At 52.8% G+C, this 21455-nt stretch overlaps 1 protein-coding gene across 8 annotated transcripts in view; it reads left to right on the forward strand.

The window, feature by feature from the left end:
• The window catches only part of SH3BP4 (SH3 domain binding protein 4), a 104336-nt gene that overhangs the window by 43475 nt on the left and 39406 nt on the right, over window positions 1–21455 (forward strand). For 4 of the 8 annotated variants that reach the window (XM_055291052.1, XM_055291054.2, XM_055291053.2 and 1 more), the window contains exon 2: window positions 414–487. The exons of the other annotated variants lie outside the window; for them this stretch is intronic. The gene's annotated coding sequence lies outside the window, so the exon portion shown is untranslated. The remainder of the gene's footprint in view (window positions 1–413; window positions 488–21455) is intronic. 8 annotated transcript variants of the gene reach the window in all.

The following is a 21455-nucleotide window of genomic DNA, read 5'->3' on the forward strand; positions in this document are numbered from 1 at the left end:
AGCCTGTCACTGACCCCACAGGAGCTCTGGCCTGGGCCGGACTGCCGAGTCACCCTGATTCAGGAGTAGGGTGAGGGGCAGGCTTTGTTAGCCTGTGCTGGTCACTGGCCTGGTCATTGGGTGCAGGCTGGCCCAGGAAGGGGGCTGATGTGACCTCAAGAAGGGCTCTTTCCAGTGAGACAGTTCTGGGTGGCCCTCGGTGAAGGTCCTTCCGCTGACCACACTCCAGAGTTGGCTTCAGAAGGGGACCTGGGGGCCGTGCGGCAGCGTCCACCACCGTCCTTGCCTGCTGTGGAAATGCACTGCAGAGCCCGTCTGTCCTCCAGGACGTGAAGGGGCCCTGGCTGGAAGCAGGCCTGAGTTCTGCGCTGGGCGGGACTGAAGCTCACTCTTGCTTCCTTCTTGTCCTGCAGTGTCTCTCTTCCCTCCTGGACGGAAGGCTGTGTCCTGGGACTTCTCTGACAGCGGGAGGCTGCGGCTGTACCAGGTAGGCAGTGCAGGCATGGTGTGAATGGGTTGCCGTACCTGGACCCACTTTACCATGTCATGACCAAGGTGCCAGACTCATGGGGAGACAGGCCCCAAACGTGTGCAGAGCAGCTGCAGGAGGGAGAACGCTTCTGGAAGCTTCTGGTGACACTTGACCTTTCTCAGGCACTGCAGCCCTGTCCCTCATGGCGCTCTCCTCCCGTCCTCGAAGCCCACAGTGTTGTCCCCAATGTGGGAAGGTCATTTGTCATCCTGGCATCCAGAAGCCCGGCCCCGGCGCATTCCCAGAACAGCCCCGTGTTTCTCTTTTCAGCGAATCCTCTTTCTGTTGCCACCCGTGGAACGTTCTCACTCTTCCAAGAAGCCAGGCTAGCAGCTCATCCACGCCCCAGTAGCCGCGGGACAGAGCCCAGGTTGGGTGGTGTGTGCACAAAGGAGGGATTGTTCTCACGAGGTTACCAGCGACGAGATGGGAACGGACCCGCGGTTAGAGGTCACCCTCCCTGGGGCGTCATGGGAGCATTTGTCCTTGAAACATGCTGGCAGAAAATGTTCCAAGGAAGCCTTGGCTGGTGTTCATGAGGAAGAGCTGGGTTAAATGGTGTTCTGGTAAAATGTTCCTGGAGGTTTTCTTGGCTGTCCTTGGCTTTTATCCTCCTGGTTGGCAATAGAAGGAACACCCTCCTTCGTAAAGAGGGTTGGATAGGATCACCTACCTCATAGGGCGGGCGCAGCCTCCGTTTTTTTAAAAAGCAACATATAAGTCTTTCCCCACCAAGTAGAAAGGATTGGATCTAAGTAAATGCTACATTTGGATGCTCAAGGCCAAAGGGGGAGTTGAGAAGCTGCAGCTCACAGTAGGATTCCTTTTTGGGCCACGCTGGAATTGTAAAAGCCCTTCTAAATAAAGCAGGCAGCTACTTGCACTGTTTCAGGTTTTTCTTTAAATCCTGTAAACTGAGGGTAGCTGACTGGATTTTGTTTCAACTTCTCCCCCCACCCTTTCTGTCCTGTCTCTTTGTTTTCCAGTATCTGCCTGTGCCTTAGGATGGAGAGAGGGTTTGAGATGTTCAGGAGGAGGCTCAGGGCTTTCCATAGTGACGTGAGGAATTCAGGGGTGCTCTGGTCCCAGGGTCAGTCCTCCGCCCACTGGGGCCTCAGTGACTTGAAACACTTCAGCCCAGGCAGAGGCCACCAGCAGGCCTCTCCTTATAAGTGCAGCCCCTGGCCCTGGAGGCTGTGGTCTCTTTGGGCTGCGGTGAACCCTCCTGAAAGGCATCCACATTCCTGGCATTCTTCCGGCCTGGCATTGGTCAGAAAGCGGGGGTTTCTGAAATCAAAGGCGAGCACTGCAGCTTGGTTCTTGTCTGTAGATAAACTGGAGGGACACCAGGGGGTTGTGCGGCGGGGTTCTCTATGGGCCCCCACATGGACTTGCCTCGCTGGATTTTGCATTTGGGGCATTGCCAGAGCAGGCCCCATCCTGAGCAAAGCAGGAGGAGGTTAATGGGGGTCCCTCTCAGGCTCCAGCAGTTCCTTGGGCGGCATGCATGTGGTTTGCTTTTTCTGACCCTGTGCCAGAGTTACTGGGGCAGCAAGACATCTGGGAAGAGGAACGGGAGGGTGGGACGGGTGCTGCCATCCTACAGCGGTGCCCGCTTGTCTCCGTGGCGGGCACACAGGCTTCCGGGAGCCCGGTGAGGGAGGTGCACCCAGACTTGCCCTGGATACAGAGGGCAGAGCGTTGCATGTGCCTCTGGTTGGGGTGTGGGGTGCTTGGGGGCGTGGGTCCCCACAGCAGTTAGAGACCATCCACAGGCCACCGCACTTTGAGTTGATTTTCGTTTTGCCTTGTTTTCCCAGAGGCATACATGCAGTGTTTTCTTGGTGCCTCTGAATCGTCATAGTCTGATTTGCCTGGGAGACAAATCTCACTGATTTGTCAGTGAGAGACGCGGCTGCCCAGGGTTTGCATTTCCACGCCCCGAGTTTTACCCGTGGCAAATTTTGTGATTTGCATGTAGTTCCCGCCTCATGGGTTCAAGTTGTTAACCTGTTCCTGCTCCCACTGTCATCACCGTCAGAGGTAGTTTATCCTGGTGCCTGGTGTCCTTCAGGACGAAGGAGGCAGCAGAAATGCTCCCTGACTCGGTTCCGGAGACCACAGTGACCGAGGAAACGGAGGCCTGCAGCAGAGCACGGCGGACTGCTCCTCCAGGGAGTGTCAGCCAGGGGACGGAGCCGGTGCGGAGGCCACGGCCCCACAAGGCCTGCCCCTGTGGTTGTTCCCACCATACCACTGATGGCTGGGAAGGGTGAGCTCCAGCCCCCAGTGGCTTCAACACCCACCCTCTGTAGTTGTGTCTGCTCAAGGCCTGGGAACACCCTGCCTGTTTCACAGATGAGAAACTCATCTTAGAGTACTCAGAAACCCAGAATACTTCATTCAAGTTCAAGTTCAGAGAGTGATTAAGAAGAATCAGAGGACTGGGTGCGGTGGCTCATGCCTGTAATCCCAACACTTTGGGAGGCCGAGGCGGGCGGATCACGAGATCAGGAGATCAAGACCATCCTGTCTAACATGGTGAAACCCTGTCTCTACTAAAAATACAAAAAAATTAGCCGGGTATGGTGGTGGGCACCTGTAGTCCCAGCTACTTGGGAGGCTGAGGCAGGAGAATCACCTGAACCCAGGAGGTGGAGATTGCAGTGAGCTGAGATTGCACCACTCACTCCAGGCTGGGCGACAGAGTGAGACTCCATCTCCGAAAAAAAAAGTCTCGGAGCCCAGCCTGCAGTCCGGCTGCATCTGTGTGTCCCTTAAGCCACTCCTCTGTTCCTTTAGCTTAGCTGGGTGCCTGGGCGGGCACATGAACCACGTGGGCTGGTACCACACCCCCTCTAGGCTGGCCAATGGGAATAAATCATGAGCCACAAACAGGAGACATAAAAATGAACAGGTAAACATGATTTTTTTTCCTTAGGATTGTAAATTCACACGATAGTTGAAGGTGCAGTGAAGAAATGGGTGGTAGCAGAGTCACCCACTCTCCGCAGGGCGACTGGCCATGCAGGCTCTGCCTGGGCACCTCCTGCCCGGACCATGTGCAAAGTCTTCAGGGGTCACGTCAGACTGAGGGTCTCCAAAGTTCCTATCCCTTTGTGTGTTTGGTGAGCTTTTTGTTTGTTGGTTTTGGTTTGGAGGTGAAAGTCACATAACATCCAGCTGACCACTGCAGTGGGCATCAAGTACATTGTTGGTCCTGTGTCACCACTGCCTCTCTCTCATTTCAAAACTTCCTCATCACCCTGGAAGAGCACCCTGTACTCACTCCATCACTACTCCCATTGCCCCTGCCCCCGCCTCAGGCAACCGCTAATTGGTTTACTCTTGAGGTTTGCATTGGGCTAAGTCCCCATGGCCTTCGATCTGTGACAGAGATCCTGGCTTTCATACATCCTTGGGACAGAGAAACTAAGGCCAGCATCCTTGATAGCATGACCAGGTCTGCTTGGACTGTCCATTGAGGTGACCTGCAGGCACTGATTTTGCACGTGCCAAGGACCGACCTCCCCGTTATCAGCAGATAATCCAATATAGGAGAAGGGCACTTGAGGCTGTGCAGTGGCTGAACGGGAAGCTGTGCTCAGCGTCTCTCCAAGCCTCTGCATTCCAGTGACAACATCCGCAGGGCCTCAGTGAATAAACCGCTGCAAATGCACGTTGGTGAGGCCATCAGCTGCCGCACTCCCGGCGACACATTGGACTAAGAACGGCACCTGCCTTCTTAAGAGGCTTGTTTTGTGATGTCATAACTAGCCTGCCTTACGCCTTTCTTAAAGCAAGCATGTTGTGAGTTCACAGGAGGGATTTTTAACATACTTGAGGCTTTGGGGACAAAAGATAGCAGTCAAAGAAAGATTCTGCTATTATTTATTTCAAGAGCCTTTGAATCTCTTGCTGAAATCTGCTCCCATTTTGAAGAACCTTCTCATCAAATCAGAAAAGCCCTGATTTTCCTGTCTCTGTGTTTGGAATTGTCCCCCACCCTGTTGTTAGTTCATTCCTTAAAGTTGTCTGGGCAGACTGCAATTTCAGAAGGGCACCTGGATGCATTTCATTCTTGGGGCAGAAAAATCCCTATGCAAAGAGCTTCTGACTAAGCATAGACAGATTTCAATTATTGGCACAATAGCATGTTACATAAATCAATTTCCTTGGGCCTCAGTTTCCTCCTTGGTAAAGATGGAACCTGGGTCTCTGAAGGTTCTCAAAGACTAAAAAGGAATCGAAGACACCCTCAGACTTGCTCAAAAAGAAAAGGGGGCAGGATTATTGGAATGATCCAGAAAGAGGGCATAGTGAGTCTTCTCAAACCTTGAGAAATGAATTGGTCATAAAAAATTAGACTTTCCTCTCACCTGTGCAGCTGGCTCTGTCACCTGGCCTCTGCTGCTCACCACCAGCACACACCTGGCCAGGGAGTGGCTGCCAGCCAATGCGCAGCAGCCCCTTGCAGGACCTGCCCTTGGGCAGAAGCAGCTGGTTGGGCCAGCTCAAGCTCTGGGTCCGCTGTGGATTGATTCACCTGTACCTGGTCTCCACCACTGCTCCATCTGGAGAGGGGTGAGGCCACAGGGGTTTCCGGGCTTGGGGTGTGCCTGGGCCAGGCAGCGACAGCCACTAGGACCCCCAGGCAATCAGGGAAGTGGCACTCACTCATCCTCAGCTGTGCTTCTCTGCAGGCTCCCTCCCTCCTTCCCTTCTTCCTTCCTTTCAGAACTCCCTACAACCCTATCACGTTAAGCAAGTCCTGTAGCCTCTCTGGGCCTCACTTCTCTCACCTGCTTATGGAGGGCCCCCGAGCCTCAGCTGTGTGGCTTCACTGTTAACATGTTATTGATGTGACCGGGGGGCCGCCCCTGTCCCTGACATTTCATTCATGCTGTTCTCCCATGCAGGTTGCTCTCCTGATCTGGGCCCCGCCCTTTGGTTCCAGGGGATATGAAGGTCAGAGGAGGGATTAGCATGATCCACTGGCCAGAGTCAATAACACGGGGCCCCTCCTTCCAAGAGGTCAGCAGGAGGCTTAGCCAGAAGGGGAAGCTTGGGGTCAGGCTCTGATGCTTTGTCTCTGAGCCGCTGACACAGAGGACATCAAGCTGCTATGTTCATGTCCCCATTGCGTAGAGGTGGGTCCTGTAGTCCCACGTGTGGTGTGCTCTGAATCTCCTTTCCACTCTGTTGGAGGGCTAGAGGGACTTGAAAGATCACAGAGCCCAGCCTTGCGTTTGGCAGAGGAGGAAGCAGAGACATAAAGGCCAGGGACTTGTCCCGGTTCCTACCCGCCATCTGGTGCCCCACACACTGGGGCCTGTCCCCACTGCCAGCAGCCTCTGTGTGGGTTCTGCCTTTTTCTGCACTGGTGGTGTCTCCCCATTGCCCCAGCTGCTCGTGGGCAGGCGTCACCTTGTTCTGACCCCTTTCCTTCCCCCAGGCAGCTCTGGACTTTGCTCTCAGCAAACACAACTGGATTCTTTTCCTTCTTACCTTATCATTGCCCATCAATCCCGTTTACACAGTGCTCACTTTTTTGTCTGAGCTGGGACGTACAACCTCGTCTCTGCCTCCAGTTTTTGAGAAATTAATTATAAACAGTGTTGACAGAGGCTCTGGCTTGACCTGGGACATCTGCTGCTCTTCCCGGCCTTAGTCTTCTGAAGGTAACTGTTATCAGTAACAGAGCAGATGTGTTTATCCTGGGCTCCTGGGCCCTTGGCGTGGCCCTTTGAGGGGGTCTGTGAAACCCCTGAAACTGCATGCAGAACTTTACAGATGAAGGTGGTTTTCTGAAGAGAGGGTCCAGAGACTTTGTCAGATTCCTTAGATGATTTGCACCCTCAAAAAACGTTAACAACCTCTGAGCTGGAGGAAGGCCTAAGACAAGCCTATCGCACTTGGAGATAAGATAAGCCGAGGCGGGACCTAACGGGGCCTGAATGTCTTGGCCGGAGTGCGCAGCTGAAACAGAGATGACACTTGACAGGAACCAGTGTAAAACTCTCCTTCCCTTTATTTAGCTTTTACTTCTTGTGCTTTTCGTTAAGTACAGATATTCTTTGCCCACTTACAGAACAGGGCAGACCTGGCTTCTGAAAATTATCTTTAGGTTTTTCATTGAATTTGGTCTTATTCTGAACAATACCTGAACGTTGAAGGTGCTCCCCTAGATAGGTTAATAGAAACCCACCGTCCAGGGCAAGAGGCAGCATCCAGGGAGCCTGTGGACAGGTGACTGGAGAGATGAGTTCTCACGGACCGTTCGGGCTACTTGGTGTTCAGGCCTGGACATTTCAGTGCTGCATTTGAAGAGGAATTATGAGTTGGCTCTCAAAGGAGGGTGAGGTGTTTTTTGTTTTTGTTTTTTTTGACATGGAGTCTTACTCTGTTGCCCAGGCTGGGGTGCAGTGACGCAATCTAACCTCACTGCAACCTCCGCCTCCCGGGTTCAAGTGATTCTCCTGCCTCAGACTCCAGAGTAGCTGGGATTACAGGTGTGCGCCACCACACCTGGCTAATTTTTGTATTTTTAGCAGAGACAAGATTTCACCACGTTGGCCAGGCTGATCTCAAACTCCTGACATCAGGCGACCTGCCCGCCTCGGCCTCCCCAGAGTGCTGGCATTGCAGGTGTGAGCCACCATGCTGGGCTGGAGGGTACTTTTTTTTTTTTTTTTTTTTTTTTGAGAAGGAGTCTCGCTCTTTCACCCAGGCTGGAGTGCAGTGACACGATCTCGGCTCACTGCAGGCTCCGCCCCACAGCGTTCACGCCATTCTCCTGCCTCAGCCTCCCGCGTAGCTGGGACTACAGGCGCCCGCCACCTCGCCCGGCCAATTTTTTGTATTTTTAATAGAGACGGGGTTTCACCGTGTTAGCCAGGATGGTCTCGATCTCCTGACCTCGTGATCCACCCGCCTCGCCCTCCCAAAGTGCTGGGATTACAGGCGTAAGCCACCACGCCTGGCGAGGGTACGTTTTTAAATGATGCAATTCTGGGGCCATCATCAGATTTGGCGAAGAGGAAGCTGCAGGAGATAACTGTTACTATACAGGATTTGAAGAAGTCTCCTACAGGCTTATTTTATATTTAAATTGTGCACAGTGGTTTATAGTTTGCCAAGCTGTCTTGGGTTTATTATGTTGCGTAATCTTCTCAAGGCTAGGTGGGTTGAGCCAAGTATTCATTAGCAGCCTCGTTTTACAGATGAGGAAACTTGTACCTCAGAGAAGCTGAAGTCATCAAACCAAGGTCAAGCCGGATGCGGTGGCTCACGCCTGTAATCCAAGGGAGGCAGAGGCGGGCGGATCACTTGAGTCCAGGAGTTCAAGACCAGCCTGGGCAACATAGCAAAACCTGGTCTCTATAAAAAAATACACAAAATTAGCCAGTCGTGCTGGTGACACTTGTATCCCCAGCTACTCAGGCGGCTGAGGTGGGAGGATTGATTGAGCCCAGGAGGTCAAGGCTGCAGTGAGCTGTGATCACGCCACTGCATTGCAGCCTGCATGACAGAGCGAGACCCTGTCTCAAAAACAAAACAAGTAAAACAAAAAGGCTCAGGCATTTGGCAGGGATGGACCTAAACAGAGTCTTCTGATCCCAGTGTCGTGACATAGGGTCCCCAGAGCAGATGGACTGGGTTCAGATAACGGAAGGCCACAGAAGATTCTAGAATTGTCAGCAGAGGGAGGAGTTTGCCTGACAGCAGCAGATTCCAAGGAGGGCCCGGATGAACCTCCAAAGGGAATGCTGATTCCGTTCTGCCTTTGATCTCTTGATTTCAAAAGAACTTGAAGTAACTTGAACCTGGCTGCCATCTGCCCAGGCGTAGATGTGTGCCGGGAGGCAGGTCTGCATCTAAGTTGCTGTGAAATAGTTTGCCCAACTCGGATGCTGCGTTCTTTAGAAAATTTTCAAGCTATCACACGTGAATAGGCTTCTGATCAAATAAGCCCAGGGCTTCGGTGGATGGGGCGTGGCTGGCAGCAGGGCCAGCGTGGCCCTGTCCTTTCAGTCCTCCGTGGCAGGGACCCAGGAAGCAGTACCCAAGGGCTGGAACCAGTGTGACCGAGGAGAGCTCTCCCCTGGCTAGGGCCTGGCGCTCAAACGCCAGATCCTGGGGTGGACTTAGATCCTGCAAACCCAGGCCACGGAGGCCAGGGTACCAATGTATTCATTTGACAGGAAAAAAGGGGATACTTTGGAGGTGCAGATAACGCGTTCTCACTTTACAGGTCAGGGGCATGAGAGCAGAATGAGGGTCATTGGAAGGATGGAGTGTCTGTTTACTGTTTTATCTCTGAGAAGCAAACCCCGTTTTCTTTGCATTTTGCCAGCACCTGTGTGTAGCCTGGACTGTGGAACTAAACTCTCTGGTCTGGGGGGTGGAGGGGTCAAATCATGGTGAGGAACAGCTGTATGGCTCCGCTCACTGACCTCTGTTGGGCCTTAGTTTGCTCATCTGTAAAATGGGAGTGAGAAGTCGCAGTTATGGGCATGTGACGCCTTCCCAGTCACACTCCTATGCAGGGAGATGTGGCTCTGACATACAGAAGCTGAACTCACAGTGATGGTGACAGAGGCTGGAGGCTGGGGGGCTTGGAGCGTCTGCATCCAGTTGGCTCCAGGGATGGCCCCACCCCTTTCCTCACCTCGGTGTGATTTTAGGGGCCACAGTCTGTTCCTGTTTTTTCTTAGCTGGTTTGAGTTGGGTTTTTAGAGTCCTAAAACCTACCCAAGATGGCCCTAGGTACCTGCCCTCTGTGGGGTGCATTGCTCCAGTGGGACTGCAGGCTTTGGGGCTCCCCGTTAGCACCCCAACAGCTCGCAGCTCCTGGCTGTCACTCAGTGAAGTTTGCCATGGCTTCCCCTGTTGGTGGCGTTTTTCCTGTGCTTGACTGACTCAGTACCCTCCTAACTCCTAACTAAACGTAGGTTTTCTTTTTATATGCTTTAGTAGTTATTGCTCATAACAAAAATATGCTCTCAGTGTCACAGTTATTTTTAATAAATGTATCTTTCCAGACTGTTCTCTGTGCATGTGCATAATATTTTAGCCTCAGATGGGTTCCTCATGGGCAGCTTCTGAAGGTGTCATTGCCTGTAGTCGCCTCAGTGGCACTGGACCTCTTTAGAGTGGCTTTGCTTCTTTACAGGGTTTCATTATTTTTTTTTAAACTTTTGGCTGGGCGCGGTGGCTCACTCCTGTAATCCCAGCACTTTGGGAGGCTGAGGCGGGTGGATCATGAGGTCAGGAGATCAAGACCATCCTGGCTAACACAGTGAAACCCCGTCTCTACTAAAAATATAAAAAATTAGCCGAGCATGGTGGTGGGCACCTGTAGTCCCAGCTACTCAGGAGGCTGAGGCAGGAGAATGGCGTGAACCCAGGAGGCAGAGCTTGCAGTGAGCTGAGATCGCGCCACTGCACTCCAGCCTGGGCAACAGAGCGAGACTCCGTCTCAAAAAAAAAACAAAAACAAAAACAACAAAAAAAAACTTTTATTGAAATGAAGTTCACATAACATATAATTTACCATTTTGAAATGTCATAATTCTGTGCTGTATAGAATATTCACAAAGTTGTGCAACCACCACCTCTATCAATTTCCAGAACATTTTTTCAACCCTAAAGGGCACCCTTTAGCAGTCGCTGCCCCTCCTTCCCACCCCTGCCAACCACTGCTCTGCTTTCGCTTTCTATGGATTTGTGTATTCTGGACATGACTTATAAATGGAACCATACAATAGGTGGCCTTTGGTGACTGTCTTCTTTTCACTGCAGAGTGTTTCCAGGGTTCATCCACGCGGCAGCGTGTGTCAGAATCCCATTCCTTTTTATGGCTGCATAATATTCCATTGTATGGCTATGTCACATTTTGTTTACACTTTCATTCGTTGATGGACATTTGGGTCATTGCCACCTTCTGGCTATTGTGACTGGTGCTACTAGGATTCATGTATTTGATAGTCTAATTCTATTCTAAGAGCTGTCTTCTCTCATTTCCAAGTTCTTGGAGAGACCTGTGGCTTTTGATTCCTTCCCCTCCACCCCATGCCTATCCCCAGGATTTTATGAATCTCCCAGGAGCTAGGGCTTGGTATGTTGTTGAACTCACTGTTGGCATGGACCGGCAAGGGTCGCTGTCACATGAAGGCCTGTGTTAGGTGCCGTCCGCCTGCAGATCCCCCTGGGTGTTAACACAGGACTGCGAGGAAGCGCTGCTTGTGGAGAGCAGGATGGTCAACAACAGACCTAGGCCAGGTGTTTGCCCAGGTGTCACACGGGAGGCTTGTTGTGGAAAAGCAGCTTTCTGCGCGTCCTCTCTGCTGGCCATGTCTGTCTGTCTGTCTGTCTGCCTGTCCCTCCCAGCCCTGCTGTGCTGTTGGCCTGGGGAGTGGTCTGAATTGGCTGCACCCCACGGGGCTTCCCTGACTTCTGGCTTGCGGTGGAAAGGGAGGTGTCAGAGGAGCCCCTCGCCTGGGGCTGACTCTGGCTCCCCTGCCTGAGGGTCCCTGTCTCCGCCAGGTTCCAGTAGAGGCTTCCCCCTTCCCCACTTCCCTGGTGTCACTTCCCCCAGGGGTCCCTTCACTGTTGCAAATTGTCCCTTTCCTGTTGGGACCTTGAGTGATGTCTCAGCCCTACTGAGTGAAGATCTCCAAGGCAGGCCCAGAACCTGCATTTTAACAAATCTTCCCCTGACACCTTGAGCCCCTCAGAGCTGCTGAACCCCCGCCTCCACCACACCCCCGAGCTGTTGATCTCGGCTTCCTTGTGTCCAGGCTACAGGCTGACCTCTCTTGTGCTTCTGCCTTTCAGAGCTTCAAAGGAAGCACATGTTTGCTGAACCCTCCCGGGAATCCAGGCTTTGCAGGTTTCACACACATCTTACAAAATGCAGTGGGGGCAGAACGAGAGGAGAGCCAGAGCATGCTGGCTTTGGGAGGGGTGGCCCATTGTAAACAAGCTAGCGCTGGCCGTGCCAGGGTCCCAGGCAGGCTGGCTTGGTGGGGGCTACACACAGCCAAGCACCCTTAGCTCCTGCAGTTGGAATCCCGCTGTTGCGTGCCCGCCTGTGTTCCTGGCTGTGGGAGGCGCCAGGGGGAGGTTTTGATCCCTGGGGGAGTAGGAAGCCGGCCCAGCCCCTGCAGCTGTCTGGCCCCAGCCACTAATCCTGGGCAGGAGCCGCCTGTCCTGGCATGGTGCTGGGCTGGCTGGAGCAGAGTGACCTGAGAATGGGGCCTGCTTTGTACCAAGAGCACACGCCGGCCACGGCTTTTCTGACCTAGCGAGCAGGACGGAAAAAGGGCAGCAGGTGGGAGATGGGAGTCAGCCTTGGTCTCCTTTGTCTTCACGGACTTTGTTCCGCGAGGATTTTTTCTTTCCTGCCCTTTTCCTTTGGGCTGGGCGTGGGTGTGTTCAGAAAATCTCAGAGCGTCCACTTGCTGCCCGGGAGGTGTCATACGCATCGTGGGTTTGGTCAAGAGTGGATCCATCAGACATCTGTGGGGTAGCATTTTTTAGGAAACGAAGCATAGTGCCTTTTATTCCTAATGGATTTTTAGATGTGATACAAAAGCATTCCTGGAAGGAAGCCAGTGGATGAAGGTCCCGATGGTGCTGGGCTGGCTGCAGTTGGGACCACAGGACTCTCAGAAGCAGAGGGCCTGTGCTCTCAGGGTCTTGTGCTCTCAGGAGTCTGTGGACTCAGGGGCCCCCCTCGCTCTGCTTTACCAGGGGCTGCCCAGCCTAGATTTCTGCTGGGCCAGCACCCCGCGGGCCCTCAGATGAGACCGGCAAGGCCAAGGGTGCGAGGCCTGTCCCCAGATGGAAGCGTCCGTCTGTACCACTGCACGGCTGCCAAGACCCTCCAGCTCTGACCCTCCATCTGGGTTTTGCCTGGGGGTTCAAAGAGGGGCTGGGTTAGGGGAGATAAAGGGAGGGGGACTAGGGCAGGACCTCAGTGACAGCAGCAACATGGCTGATGCACCTGGTGTTTCGTGATGAAGATTGGGGGTGCCACGCTGCATCTGTGTGTCCTTAGACAAGTTCATTCCCCAAATCCATTTCATTTCCTCTACTCATCAGACCTGCTTCAAAGACTTAAATGAGCCGACAGAACATTTAGCACAGGGCCTGGCTGTGGGTAAAGGGTGTCATCTTCCCCCAGTCAGAATGGAAATGAATTCCGTTTCCTAGGGTCAGGTGAACCCAGACCTGAGAAATCAAGTAGAGGGGAGGGAGTGGAGGCAGTTGAGGGGGAGAGTCCAGGTGAGACAGGTGAGTCCCTGCAGGAAGGCAGGGGCAGGGGGCGCAGAAGGGAGCTGGTCAGAGATGGAGAGACGGCAGGTGGGGTCCATAGCAGCTCCTCCCTGCTTCCTCCAGGTTGCAGTGGAGACCAAATGGTCTGAAAAGCCCCAGATACTGACTCTCTGATCGTTTACCACAGGGCTTCTCACCTGGGGCGACCTTGCCTCTCCCAGCCCCCCAGGGACATTTGGCAATGTCTGGAGATTTGTGGTTGTCACCACGCAGGGAGGAGGGAGGAGGTTCCAACCGGCATGGAGTGGGTAGAGCCTGAGGATGCTGCTGCAGATCGTACAGTGCCCAGGACAGCCCACAGCGAAGATGGATCCGGCCCCAAATGTCAGCAGTAATGAGGTGGAGAAATCGTTTTCCAGACAGTCTGCTGTTTCACCTAGAGAATTGATTGACTGGTTTTGGAGGAAGGAGGAATTTAGGATGAGGGATTTCTGGGCCTGCCACTTGCTAAGTGGGGAAGAAGAGGCCAGGCGTGTAGTGCATGAGAGGCTGCAGCCATTCTGAGCCCGTGGGGACAGTTGTGGGTAGTGCTGAGGAGGCAGGGTAGAGACAAGGTTTGGCCATCAGCAGAGATGCCCCTAGCCATTCCCAGGGTGCACTCAGGCACCCGAGGAGAATGTGCCAGCGAGGAGACCAGCAGAGCAGGGATGGACACCAGAGAGGTTGGATGTCAAGGGCAGGCAGGGGAGGAGACCCTCTGAAGGAGGCCAAGAAGGACCAGCCTTGGAGGCTGGAGGATGCCCCGGGAGCTGCACCCCCACGGGAAAGGGCGAGTCGCAGCTAGGTGGCTCGGAGGTTTCAGAGCTGTCAGGAAAGCTGCCCTGGGACTTGGCCCTCTGTGTGGCCTTCCTCTCCAGCCTGGGTGGGAACAGTGTCGTGAGCCATTAGGTGGGAGCTGGTGCCCGGGGAGGTGTGGCACAGCTTGGGGGGCCACCACAGGATGTGTATAAGCTGAAAGGAAGGAGGCCTGTGTGCCAGCCTCGCCTCCCAGCTCAGCCAGCCTGAAGCCCTGGTCTGGGACAGCCCCTTGGTGGGTGGGAGGCCCTTTGATGCAGCTGGGGCTGTGTGGTCGCCTGGCATGAGCTCTGGGCTGCAGCCTCCCCGCAGAGCACCAGGAGGGCCGGAGAGAAAACGCCAGGAAGAACCAGCCGAGGCCTGCTCAGGGACCGTGGCGAAATAACGCAGGAGGCGGAGAACGCTTGAGGTGCTGCCTCTTGTACGGCTTCTCCTTGTAGGTGGTTATTTTCTCCTGATTCTCTTTTTGGTACCCTCTGTGTAGAATAATGCTGCTTAGGTACTTTCTAGTTGGAGACAAGAAAGAAGCTTCTCCAAGCTGCCCTTGGTTCTGGCGGTGTCCTCTGGCTCTGGATCACTCTTGGTGCCCTTTCCAAGCACCTCTCCCTACCTCACTGTAAAAACTCCAAGGCAAACAAGCTGTGAATTATCAAAAGGCCACCGGCCGCTGGTGAACTCATTCTCCCGCTAGGAAACCTGTTGGGTAGGTTTTGTTCCATTTTATCTCCACCTGGTATGGGCTCGTAGCAGAGGCCCTACTGAAAAACGGGGTGATTCACACACTTTGCTCATTTATGCTTTGCTTTAAAAAAGAAAGCAATGGGAGCAGCTGGCTGCCGCCTGCCTGTTTTTGTCTGACTGTCCTGTAAGCTCTACCACACCAGCACAACACCGGGGATCCAGCTGGCTTGCAGGAGCTGGGCTGACATTTGCCCAAGAGACAGGTGGAGGGACAGCTTGTGTTCTCTGGGATTGTCTAGAAATCAGCTGATTTGCATAAGAATGTTTCACCATAGCTGAGAGCTTAATGTTCATCACTGACCCATTGGTGAGTCTGTTGAAATAGAAATGGTTCCGGGTACTGAAGGACTATTACTTGGGATAACCAGGCTTCCCAGAGTGCTGTCTGGGCCCTCCTGCTGCCCAGCTCCCCTCTGAGCTCTGCAGGTGCCGTCCAGCCTGCAGTGTGTGTCTGTCTGCCGTGGTCCTCCACTCTGCAAAGGCAGTTGTCCCCTTCACTTCCAAGGAACAAAACTCAGAGGCTCGCTCCAGTATGGCGGGATGGTTGAAAGGACCAAAGTGTCACTGAATGAGCCAAAGATAAGAGGATCTTTAAAGGAGAGTTCGGGAGAGGGGCTGTGGTGTGTTGTGCCTGGGACCCCCGAGGACGGAGCTCCTAGGTCATTGCGTCTAATAGTGCTCTGGGGATTCAGCTCCTTCCGCTGCCTCCATTATTTCTCGGCTTCTCTGTTGTCTGTCTTCTCTCTCTCCTTGGCCTCTCTGCATCTGTGTCTGCACGTTGCTAGCCGGCCTGCCTTTGACGGTAACTGTTCTCTGGGGTCTCGCCCTTGACCCTTGCCTCCTTCCCATATCCTTGATCTCATCCTCTCTCTATGGATCTCTCCCCAAATGTCTATTCCAGATCTAATCAAGATTTACCTCTCACTGCCAGAGCCATGTGTTTGCTCCTCCTGTGGGTACCCCACGTTGGCATGTCCAGGAGAAAACCCTCTACCTTCCTTTTTCTCCATGCTGCCCACATTCAGCCTGTTTTGGGGATCCCAGCTAATAGCGTTTTTGTGGTTTTCACTTGCCACCTCCATGCTACCCCCAGGACCTGCCTCTTGCTCCTGGGAAAGTGTGTTAGTCTCGCCTCTCCTCAAACCTTCCCTGCCGTGGTGGAGATGCTTAGTCACCTCCTTCTGGTGACTGCTGGAGCTTCCTGGAGGGTCTTTTTTCAGGGTTACCTCCTGCTTATCTACCCTTCATCCCATCCCTGGGATCCCCCAAACTACTGAGGGTGTATCATCCCTTCCTTGGCAGCCTGACTTGCAGACTAGAGACCCCTCCCCATGGTGCACACGGCCCCTATGGCTCCCACCCCAGATTTTCTCCATAAACCTTGAGCCAGTACACCTTCGCGCACCAGAAATGATGGGTGTTTCTGTAAGCCCCTTTTGCTCTGTCCTGGGCCCACCCCACTTCATCTCCAGTTGCCAGTCTGATTCCTGTGGCACTGACCTCCCGTGCTGGGCCCAGCCTGCTTCATGGGGAGGCCCGCAGGGCAAGGTGCACACAGTAGGCCCCAGAACTACTCGGTCCAGCTGTTTGGTGGCTGGAAAACCTTGGACAAGAGGCTTGGCTTCTCTGCATCTCGGTTTCCTCATTTGTGAAATAGAGGTCGTAATCCTTATCTGTCTCATAGGGCACTGTGATACACAAATGAATTAACACATCGAAAGCTTCTGGAATGGTGCCTGACACACACCCAGCAGCCGATGAATGTTGCAGGGCGTACTGGTTCCCTAGGGCTGCTGTAACACAGTGCCAAGGACTGCGTGCCTTAAAGCAGAAACACATTCTCACAGTCTGGAGGCTGAAGCCTGAAAGCAAGATGTTGGCAGTACTGTGTCTCTCCAAAGACTCTAGGAGAACCCTTCCCCACTCTCCTAGAACCCTTCCACCTTCTCCTAGAACCCTTCCACCCTCTCCTAGGAGAGCCCTTCTTCCCTCTTCTAGGAGAACCTTTCCTTCTTCTCCTAGAACCCTTTCTCCCTCTCCTAGAACCCTTTCTCCATCTCCTAGGAGAACCCTTCCTCTCTCTCCTAGAATCCTTCCTCCCTCTCCTGGGAGAACCCTTCCTCCGTCTCCTAGGAGAACCCTTCTTCTCTCTCCTAGGAGAATCCTTCCTCCTTCTCCTAGAACCCTTCCTCCCTCTCCTAGGAGAACCCTTCCTCCGTCTCCTGGGAGAACCCTTCTTCCCTCCCCTGGGAGAACCCTTCCTCCCTCTCCTAGGAGAACCCTTCCTCCCTCTCCTAGGAGAACCCTTCCTCCCTCTCCTAGGAGAACCCTTCCTCCCTCTCCTAGGAGAACCCTTCCTCCCTCTCCTAGGAGAACCCTTCCTCCCTCTCCTAGGAGAACCCTCTTCCCTCCCCTAGGAGAACCCTTCCTCCCTCTCCTAGGAGAACCCTTCCTCCCTCTCCTAGGAGAACCCTTCCTCTCTCTCCTAGCTTCTGGTGGTTGTTGGCAGTCTTCGTTAGCTTAAAGCCGCGTTCCTGCAAAAAATGTCTGCCTTCATTGTTATGTGGCCCTCTTCTGTCTGTGTCTCTGTACTGGATTTAAATTTCCCTCTTATAAGGACACCAGTGATTGGAGTTAGAGCCCATCCTAATTCAGTATGACCTCATCTTAACTTGGTCACATCTGCAAAGACTCTATTTCCAAACATGGTAAAATGTACAGGTACCAGGAGTTAGGACTTGAACACATCTTTTGGGGTGACTCAATTCCACCCGTAACAGTGGCTCTCGCTGTCTTCCCTGGATCATAGTCTCTATGATAGCTCTCGTCTGTGTCTTTGCCATTTCTGTAAACCTGTTGAGAACAGCGACAATCTTGCTTTTCTTTGTATTCCTGGCAAAGGCTCAGTACTTTTGTATTTAGTGAATGTCCTTCCTCTCTACTTAAATTAAGGAAGACTCCAGTTCTGATAACTCTCTGGTTGCCAGAACATATGCCTGTACCAGCTGGAAATGAGAAGGATATGAGCATAAGAAGTCTTGCTTTTGGGAAGCAGCCCCATTCATATACAAGGAGATGGATGGGAGCCACCCTGAAGCCCTCCTTGCAGTTGATGAGTGTCCACTGAGCGGTTGCTGCTGCATTCCAGGCTCTGGGTGGAGGATGGGATTCTGAGAGACAGGCACAGCCCTTGCTGACCCGGAGCGCACAGCTTGGCTGGAGAGACACCCAATTCAATAAGCTGTTACAATAAAGTGATTAGGTCCTATTGTAGGGAGAGCACGGGGCTGGTGCCCGCACACTCAGTGTGGACGCAGGGAGCAGCTTATTGGTTTAAACACTCTGGCATCTTCCCTCCAGCTGCTCATGAGTGTTACGGGGCGCTGACGGTGGCTCAGGGTACTGGGAGGGACAGCCAGCCTAGAGGAGACACAAGAACAGTAACTGGGATGGGAAGGGCCCTGACCTCAGCAGACCATCCCTGGGGTCCCTGCTGCACACGGCACAGTTCAGTGATTGACAGCCACAGCCAGTGACCCAGCGTCTTCACCCCACAGACAGGTCATGCTGACCAGGCTCCACCTACACAGGTCGAGAAGGGTGATAGCTACGAATGTGTCCTGTAACGTTCTATAAACGGGAGCCGAGGGGCCGCCTGAGTTGTCTGCCCAGTTTTCATCCTGGTTGTCATGTTTGGATCGTTGTACATCCCACCTAAAGAAAGCACGCCCTGTGTCTGAGTGGGGACGATAACCAGCCGCACCGCAAGGGGGGGCTCTTCCTTTTACTGCCGGGTGACCTGTGTGCCTGCAGGCCTGGCCTGGTCCCAAGCCTCGCTCATAGTTCCCCTCTTTCACCTGCCCGGCCGGCTGGGCTGCAGTGCCTGCAGGATGCAGTGGCCTTTGCTATCACCCACCTTACTCCTCGGAGTGCATGACGCACATCTAACCCCAAAACACGTTTCCATCTCGGAGTGCATGACGCACTTCTAACCCCAACACGCGTTTCCATCTCGTGCAGTGCCAGCACCCCACCTTAGTCCCCGCTGTGGTCCAAGGAGCAGGAGGAAGGAGACAGGCATGAGTTGTTAATATTTTACCAAGGATCAGGTGAGAAAGCCAAGGAGCACAGCAGACGAGTGCACAGGCCTCCGGGAGCAGGGCTGGCCTTTCTGCGCCTCGGCTGTGGGGCTGGAGGCTGGACGCCGAATGTGCACGCTCTCTAAATACAGATGGTGACACAGCTTTTGTCCCAGGCTGTGGAAATTTCAGCCCGCTCACAGTAAAAAGAAATGTTTCCAAAACAGCCTTTCTGTTCCCTGGTCTTTTCCCAGAATGAATCTTGAATCAGCAGAGGTGAGATTCAGTTGTGAGAGAAGACACGTTAAAACCCTAAACGCTGACTTGCAGGGCACAGCTGGCCAGTGTGGGAAGGGAGGAGGTCTTCAGGCCTCCGCTGTCTGAGTGGCCTTCTCCCTGGCCTGTGTGGTCTGCTGCCAGCCCTTCCTCCCTTCTGTGCAGAAGGTCCAGCCCGTCTTCCCCACAATCACGTGGGAACCTTGTGTATGGAGCTGATCCCCCTTCTCCAGTTGCCCCCGGTGTCTGGGCAGTCCATGTGCTTCCCAGCCCTCCTGCAGGCTGGGGCCTCCCGCCCTTGGCTGGTTTTCACTCAGCTCCTACCAGCTGCTGGAAATTTCTCCTTGGAGTTTGATCTTAGAGCTGTGACTAGGGATGGGCATTCATTTGCATTAGTAATTATTTTGTTAGTTGGTGCATATACTGCTGCAGACGAGTTGGGCCCCACCAGGAGGAACTTGATTTTCTGGGGAGATCAACACTGCCTCGAGAGCTCCCAAGGTCACTGCTGGACTGAGGGCAAGGGGGTTTTGCCTGCAGTCGCTTACAGGGTCTCCGTTCTGCTCTGCCTTTTATTCCCAAGCCCCTCCCCCCATTTTCTAATGGTTTGAACACATTCCTAGTTCATTGCAATGTTCAGGTAGCTCCAGTATCTTAGTGAAAGTTAGTGTGAAAGCCCCAGTGATTTGGTTGCCATTAAGAAATGCCTTTGCCCAGGTCACCTGGTGAGTAAGCGGAGTGTGAAGATTAACCTCTTTGTGCCTCAGTTTCCTCAGCTGTAAAACAGAATGATAATATTAACCCCCTCCTAGGATTTATTTCAGAAGCAAATGATTACTACTATCTACCATATATAAACAATGTGCATATAGAATATATGTGTATTAAGTACTATTGTTTTCTATAAAATTGTTATTTATTTACTAAAAGGTTTATCATAATATTAGCTATTAAAGTATATGTTAATCAACTTAAAAAAAAAAGAAATGCCTTTGTGTGGCTCTTACGGTGACATAGCAGGATTTTGTAAATTGCACGGTGGATATAGAGGTATAATTACCCGTTGCCTGACGACGTCAGCCTGATCCTTCAGGAATGTTTGGCGAGCAGGATCGGGCAATGCCGGATACTTTGGGCTCTTAGGAAAATCTACTCTGCGAGCGTGGAGGCCGGCCGAGTTTCGCGGGGGTGGCCTTGTCCCTCTGTTTCGGGAGCTTGCCCTCTGTGTGCTCTTGGAGTTTGCATTTATGTTAGATGTTGGAGGCGCTGGGGAACAAGCGCCCATATGGCATTGAGGGGAATGAGTTCTGAGAATAGGGATGTGTCTGAGCCTTCTCAGTTTTAGCCTTTAGGGAAATGTTTGTTTCCTGGGGCCACCATAACAAAGCACCACCAGTCAGATGTCTTTTCCGTGGAAGTCTGTTCTCAGTTTGGGAAGCCTGATGTCCACAATCAAGCGTCAGCAGAGCTGTTCCTCCCGAGGCTGTGAGGGAGAATCTGTCCCATTCTCCACTCATGGCTTCCACTCCTCGGCATCCCTTCTTGGCTTGTGGATGGTCACTGTCTCACTGGGTCTTCACATCACCTTTCCTTGTGTGCATCTCTCTGTGTCCATATTTCCTCTTTGTATAAATGAGAATGCCAGTCCTATTGGATTAGGGCCCTCCAATCACTTCATCTTAACTTGATCATCTGCAAAGACCTTCTTTCCAAAGACAGTCACATTTACAGGTATTGGGGATGAGGACTTCAGCATCTTTAGAAGGGACAAAGGGTATTAAAACAATGGGAACATAGTGACTTCTCAGTATTATCCTCTCCCTGGCCTGGTGGCATTTAGGTTTTAGCCAAAAGGTGCTTGTTCACAAGCATTTCTGTGTTATCCTTTAACCCCTTGTTTGGGCCTTAAATGGCTCAAACAAATGCAAATAAGGTGTAGTGAATATCGCTAAACCTTCACTATGTGCAGCCCGCAGTTGCCACAGCTGTCAATGGAGGTAAAATTTAGTAATTGATCAGTAGTTAATAAAGAAATCATACTACCCAATTTAATGAAGCACCTGTTAACACAATCTGGTGTAATTCTTTGCATTCCAGACCACAGTGGAACACTTGGGAAGCAGCAAGGCTGAGTAAAAATAAGAGTATGTCAAACAAACTTTCACAGACTTTGAGCTATTATTGAGGAAAAATGTAGGGCCTGGGTGTGAGCTGGGTCATGATGAATGGCTCAACTTCTAACCTCTGCAGAGCATGTCCCGGGCCCGTGCCGCATTATCTCACGTGGGAGCCCTCGCTGCTGTTGTCCCTCCCTATGGCTGATGGGGACAGTGAGGCACAGAGGTCAGCAATTTCCCCAGATCATGTGGCTGATAACTGCAGTGCTTAGACATGACTGCAGGGCTCTGTGGGGAATGCAAGGATGGTTTGAGTCCAGTGTTAGCCTGAAGGACTGGCAGTGAGAGGGTTTCAGTGACTGTGATGGGTACAGCCCACTCTGATGAGCCAGCGTTTCCCAGGCGGGTAGAGGAAGGTTGGGAAGGAAGAGCCTGTGGCCAGGTTCCTGAGGATCTGAGTGGTGGGGGTTGCCAGAGGATGGGGCTGGCTGAGAACAGATAAAGGTGTGAACCATCTGGGAGGCTGGTTGTTTAATGTGGTGCCCAGCCTGTCTCAAGAGTAACACGTCATCC

The sequence above is a fragment of the Symphalangus syndactylus genome, chromosome 8, assembly GCF_028878055.3.
Source record: "Symphalangus syndactylus isolate Jambi chromosome 8, NHGRI_mSymSyn1-v2.1_pri, whole genome shotgun sequence".
In the NCBI taxonomy this organism is placed as follows: domain Eukaryota; kingdom Metazoa; phylum Chordata; class Mammalia; order Primates; family Hylobatidae; genus Symphalangus; species Symphalangus syndactylus.